Genomic DNA, 6,223 nt, shown 5'->3' with positions numbered 1-6,223 from the left:
GGCCAATTTTACAGCTCACAAAGTGGGAAAGGCAGGGAAGCCTACCTCAGTGTCACTGAAAGCCCTGAACTGAGCTGACCTTTTAGACACCTGCTCCAGCCATGCCTAAAGCGGGAGAGTGAGAGAGCTAGAGCAGCCTTGCCCCATGGTAGACAGGCCTGGCTAAGTGGCCCCTTTCCCAGAGGCTGGGGTCTTTTCCACATGCTCTGCCTCTCAGAGCAGAGGATGTCACCTTATTGCCCCCTCTTGTACCGGGTCTGCAGCCCTCTTCTGGGGCATGTGGCTTGGGGAATGGAGGGATTAGATATCCCCTACTGAGCCTAGGGAGCAGATTGTTGGTACCTGAAGTACTCAGAGATCCTTGTGCTACAAATGAGAAAACTGAGGCTTAGCAGGACAGTGGGGAGGGCTGGGGCAGAAAGGATGCTGCCAGTCCTTCCTTTGCCACCTGAAGACCCCCAACCCACCTTGCTTTCCAGGAATAGGCTTGCTTGCCTGGAGAGGCGGCCAAGTCCCTCTGCTGTTCCTGGAAGTCAATGTGAGGCTAAGCTTTGTGAGCTAGCAGAGCATACCCTGAGCTGGCACTGCATGAGCCTTCGCTGCTCTTGTACCTCAAAGCTAGGTGAGGGATCTGGGCAGTCTGCCTGGCCTTCCTCCACCTCCTTGCCTTTTGAGCTCCTGCTAGGCACTGGGCCGCAAGCAGATGCTTTGTATTTATTAGTTTTAAATCTCACACAATCCTACAGTTAGGGGTTATTTATTTTATTTTATTTTATTTTGATTTTTCTAGAGATGAGGTCTTGCTGTGTTTCCCAGACTGGGCTCAAACTCCTAGGCTCAAGCAATTCTCCTGCCTTAGCCTTCCAAGAAGCTGAGACTATAGGTGCCTATCACTGTACCCGACAGATGGGGTTTGGGTTTTGTTCGTTGTTTGTTTTTTTGAGACAGAGTCTTACTCTGTCTCCCAGGCTGGAGTACACTGGCATGATTATAGCTCAGCTCACTGTAGCCTCGAACTGTTAGGCTCAAGTGATCCTCCCACTCAGCCTCCTGAGTATCTGGGAATACAAGTGCGAACCACCCTGCCTAACTAATTTTTATTTTATTTTATTTTTTGTAGAAACGGGGTCTTGTTATGTTGCCAGGCTGACACATGGGCTTTTTAATTGTCTCCACATTGCAGTTGAGGACACCAACACTCAGCAGGCTGCAGTTATGGGTCAGGTTGCACAGCTGGACTGGAAGGGAGGATGAGGCTGCCATTGGTGCCCATTTGACTCTCAGAGACACCGAGGCCAGCATAACTAAGTCTTGGGCTGTCCCCTACAGAGATTACTGCAGAAGACACTTGGGCTTGTGGACCCTTGGAACAGGAGCAGGGGTTTCCAGGGCTGTCCTTAGAGAGCTTTCTAGAAGACCTGCACCTGCTCTTGGGTGTGTCTCTTGAGGTATAGGACCAGGGACTCCATCTCTCAAGCCCTACTATGTGTCAGGCACCTGGGGGATGACACCAAGTGGAGGGTCCTATAGAATATGGTGCATCCTTTGCCAAGTACTTCCAGGGTTATCTTACTCAACCTCCATGACATCCTGAGAGATGGAGGCTGTGAACTCCCTCACTATACCGAAAAGGAAACAAACAGGCCAAGAAACTTGCTCATATGCTGGCTGAGCTGTGATTCTGACACAGGTCGAGTGACCTGGAGCTGGAGTCCTTGATCGTCACACCAGGCTTGAGGAGGGGTGGACAGGACAGCCATATACCAGGCAGTAGGGACAGTCTGGGCAAAAGCCTGGAGTCCTGCAGACACATGGGTAGGGATGTGTAGGGGTGAGGTAGTGCTGGGGGGTGTCTTTGGCTGAGCTCTGAATGCCTTTCTGGGGACCAGGGACCTAAAGAGGTTTTTGAGCTGAGTTACAGGGGTAGAGAGGCATTGAGGCTGCTCTTTCTGGCTGTCAGAAAAAGGGGGCTGAGGCAGGAGGCTGCAACTGTCCAGGGTGTGGAGGCAGCTGGGGTCTGTAGCAGTAGCATTAGATATTCTGGAGCAGAAGTGACTCACAACCATTGCTGAGGGGCTGGACGGGGGATGACCAGGACCACAATGGGCCCAGGTATCTGATTGGGACCTGGGGTAAATGGGGCCACCCTGAGTTGGAGACTAGGTGCTGGGGACAGTTGGGGACTTTGACAGTGTGGAATGCCTTCAGAATATCCCAGAGGCAGTGTCAGGGCATCTGGAGATGCAAATGTGACCATGTGGGGACACAGTCCAAAGGCAGCCCTTGAAGTGGAGTTGGGAAGACTACTCTCCTGGGCCTGAGTGCTGGCAACAACAGTACCAGGCACCTGGCACTAGTTTACACACTGTCATAAATCCATCTGTCGGCACATCAGGGATCCCTTCTTTGGCCCATTGTGTGGATGAAGGGACTGAAGCTTAACCTGCCCAAGGTCACATACAGTTGGCAGCTGGCTGTGCTGGAGTTTGAACCTAGTCTTCTGACATCCCAGCCAGGAGAGGGGTGAGCAGGCTGCAGAGGCCAAATGCAGCCCAGGACCTCAACCCCCATAGGAGCCCCAGGATCCAGTGAGGTGCCCCACAGCCAATGTAGGCTTCAGGGTGAAAGGGAAAGTGATGAATCAAACAGAAAGTAGCAGACGCAGACAGGCTCTCTCCCCGGCAGTCCAGGCACCAGATTTTCACGCTCACAGTAAAGGGGCCAGGCAGAGCACTAGGTGTGGGGCAGGAGAGGGCAGTGAAAGTGGTTGCCGCTGAACCCAGACTCTGATGTACTCCGGATATGGGTGGTACGGACTGACAGACACCCAGCCCAGTTCCACACTGAAAGTTGACTGCCTCTCAGCATGTGAGGATATGAAGTTTGCCTTGTCAGGGGGAGCATTTCAGGTCCCTAGGCCTGTGAGGTTCTGGGATGAGGCACCAGATGAATGAGTCTAAAAACCCTTGTTGAAGACACTCCACAGCTCAAGAACTGACTATTGCTCCCTACTCTCTTGGCCCACACTGAAAGCCACTGTTTCTTCATCATTCTGCTCAGCCCTCCTGCCTCAGCCCCGTAGAGCTTTGGAACTCCTTCTTTCAAAGCACATTTCATGTGCAACTCAAATGTGTATTTTTAAAAAGATAAAGTGAGCATCTTGTTAGCATAAATGTGTTTTGTAAGTGCAAATTCTTTCTTAGCATGAGGGGCAAACAGCAGTGAACACAAATGTTTGAACTGGGAGCTGCGATGGGAGTTGTAGTCTTATGTTGGTCTCAATGTCCAGTTTCTTTCAGTGTTTGATTTTGGTGGCACAGGACTAAGTGACCGCTCATTCTCACAGGTGAGCATTTACAAATCCTAGCTCTGTGTCTGAAACCCACTTTGCAGTCTCTTTGATTTACAGGGACAGTGAGAGAAGCCTTATTTCAAGCTCAGCACAAACCCTGTTCTCTGAGCACATAGGAAGGATTCTAATGTGTCATAATTTGGTTCTGTGCCCATTTGAGTCTGTATGCAGTTTTCAAAATTGGGTTTTTTGTTTTTCAATAATTAAAAATATGAGCTGGGCATGGTGGCGCATGCCTGTGGTCCCAGCTACTCAGGAGGCTGAGGTAGAAGGATTACTTGAGCCCAAGAGTTCGAGACAGCAGTGAGCTATAATCTTGCCACTGCACTTCAGCCTGGACATTAGAGTGAGACCCTGTCTCTAAAAAAGTAATTTTAGGCTGGGCATGGTGGCTTATGTCTGTAATCCCAGCACTTTGGGAGGCAGAGGCAGGCAGATCACTTGAGGTCAGGAATTCAAGACCAGCCTGTCCAACATGTTGAAATCCTGTCTCTGCTAAAAATACAAAAATTAGCCAGGTGTGGTGGCTTACACCTGTTATCCCAGCTACTTGAGAGGCTGAGGCAGGAGAATTGCTTGAACCCAGGAGGTGGAAGTTGCAGTGAGCTGAGATCGTGGCATTGCACTCCAGCCTGGGCAACAAGAGTGAAACTCTGTCTCAATAATAATAATTTAAAAAAATATTTTAAAAATGAAAGAAAAGAAAAGGAAGAAGGGAGGAGGAGGAGGAAGCAAGAAAGAGAGAAAGGGGCTGGATGCGGTGGCTCACACCTGTAATCCCAGCACTTTGGGAGGCTGAGGCAGGTGGATCAACTGAGGTCAGGAGTTCAAGACCAGCCTGGCCAACATGGTGAAACCCCGTCCCTACTAATAATATAAAAATTAGCTGGGTGTGGTGGCTCATGCCTGTAATTCAGGAGGCTGAGGCAGGAGAATCGCTTGAACCCGGGAGGCAGAGGTTGCAGTGAGCTGAGATCGTGACACTGCACTCCAGTGTGGGCAACAGAGCAAGACTCTGTCTCAAAAAAAGGGAGTGAAAGGAAGGAAGAAGGAAAGAAAGAGAAGGAACTCCTGTGGGGTGGTTGATGCCCCATGTGACCATTTCCTCCCCGGAGGTCTGCCCTGACAGCTCCAGCCCCCACAGTCTAAGGCTCCCAGCACTCCCACCCAACATCTGTCACAGCAAAGGAATCTGGGTTACATGCTCCTGGGAGCCCCACCTTGCTCCAGTATGGATGCTCTAAGTACTCCATCCTGGATCTGGGACAGGGGGGAAAGCCCCAAGCAGTAGACATGGGCTAGGGGCTTCCCCAGGCCGTTGGTGGTGCCTCCAGGGGTGGAAAGACTAGGGAACCCTGTGCCCCTGAAAGCCCGGAGTTTCTCTAGTTCTGGGTACCTTCATTTCTGGGAACTGATTGTGCTTTGGAAAAAGAAATGAGAAGCAAACCCTAGGGCCCCAGTATCACCCCTCCTTTCTGTCTTCCTTCCGCTCTGTCACAGCCGAGAGCTCAGTACCTCAGCCTCCCTTAGGGCCACTGGGTGGGGCAGAATTCAAGGTCAGGCGAGGACACAGCATCTGGAACAAGTCCTCCTTTCCTGTCAACAGCCTCCGTGAGGGGTCCTAGGATTGCTGAGGGCTGAGACCACCTTCCCGGGGTTAAGAAAGGGGTTACTGAGGCTCTCATCTGACCTGTCTTACCTCCTATCTGCAGGCCCATCACTCCTGCACAGTCATTTTTTGAGTACCAACTGTAAGCCAGGCTCAGGAGTTCAGATGGTTCAGGTGGGGCCCTGCCCTTGCAGAACTCATGGACTTGGACATAGACTCCTCCTAACAGGTTCCTCATGAGTGGCTGGGTCCTTCCGATTTTTCTGGTCAGCAGTGGGAAGCCATGGGAGTATCACCCCTCATAATACCATGTGGACCCCTCATGGTCCATGTCTATAATCACAGGTGTCCAAGCAGGGCCTCCCTTGGATGGGGGAGCTCCAGGCTCTGGAAACCAGGTCAGGGTTGCATGCACGTGTGTGTGTGTGTGTGTGTGTGGGTGTGTGGGTGGGTGTGTGGGTGTGTGTGGTGTCACCCTGCCTTAGAAGCCCGACCACTGCCTCCAAGTCATGGGAGTGCAGAGCCCATGTGAACTCAAACACTGTGCCCTATTTCATAGAAAAGAAGGCCAGAGATCAGAGCGGGCCCATGACTTGCCCAGTCATGCAGCAAGGTGGGGCAGATCTGGGAGGGAAATGAACCAGAGCTTATCTAGATCCCTGACCTTTTTGGCTTCATGTTTGGAGCTTGGCACCCCCTGAGAACCACACTCCATTGACCTCTGGGAAATAGAGGCTGGTGATCCTCTCAGCAGACCCACCTGGGAACTAACCACAGGCTCCTCCCAAGCTTCACTGACCAACCCCAGGATTTCCCGCAACACCAGTGCTTTGCTTGGGCTGTGCTGGGCACCTGGAATGAATTCTCCCTGCCGCCCTCCCTCCCTGATTCCTTGAATAAAATCCAGCCTTCCAAATTTTTCTCAAATGCTTCTATTTTCTCTGACCCCTGGAACTTTCCCATTACCAGCCTCCTTCCAGGATCTGTCCCCTCATTCCTACCCCCTGCTTACCTCCCCACAAAAGCCAAAAATTGACCCCTAGAGCCCAAGACTCAGGGTGGAGGATCTTAGTGGCTGGGGCCACACCCAGGCCAGCCCAGTCTTTCAGACTCTGCCAGTCACAGTGGGGTGGGTGCTGGAGCTGGAAGAGGAAACAGAGCCTCCGACAGAGTCACCACCTGCCCCCAACCTGCTTCTCCTCTGAAGGCCCAGCAAGGTCCTGTGTGCCCTCCAAGGGCAGAGGAGGCTGCTGGCTGTGGCT

Source organism: Saimiri boliviensis, chromosome 8 (genome assembly GCF_048565385.1).
Source record: "Saimiri boliviensis isolate mSaiBol1 chromosome 8, mSaiBol1.pri, whole genome shotgun sequence".
Taxonomy (NCBI): Eukaryota; Metazoa; Chordata; class Mammalia; order Primates; family Cebidae; genus Saimiri; species Saimiri boliviensis.
The sequence above is the reverse complement of the archived record's forward strand: the minus strand, read 5'-3'. Positions refer to the sequence as shown.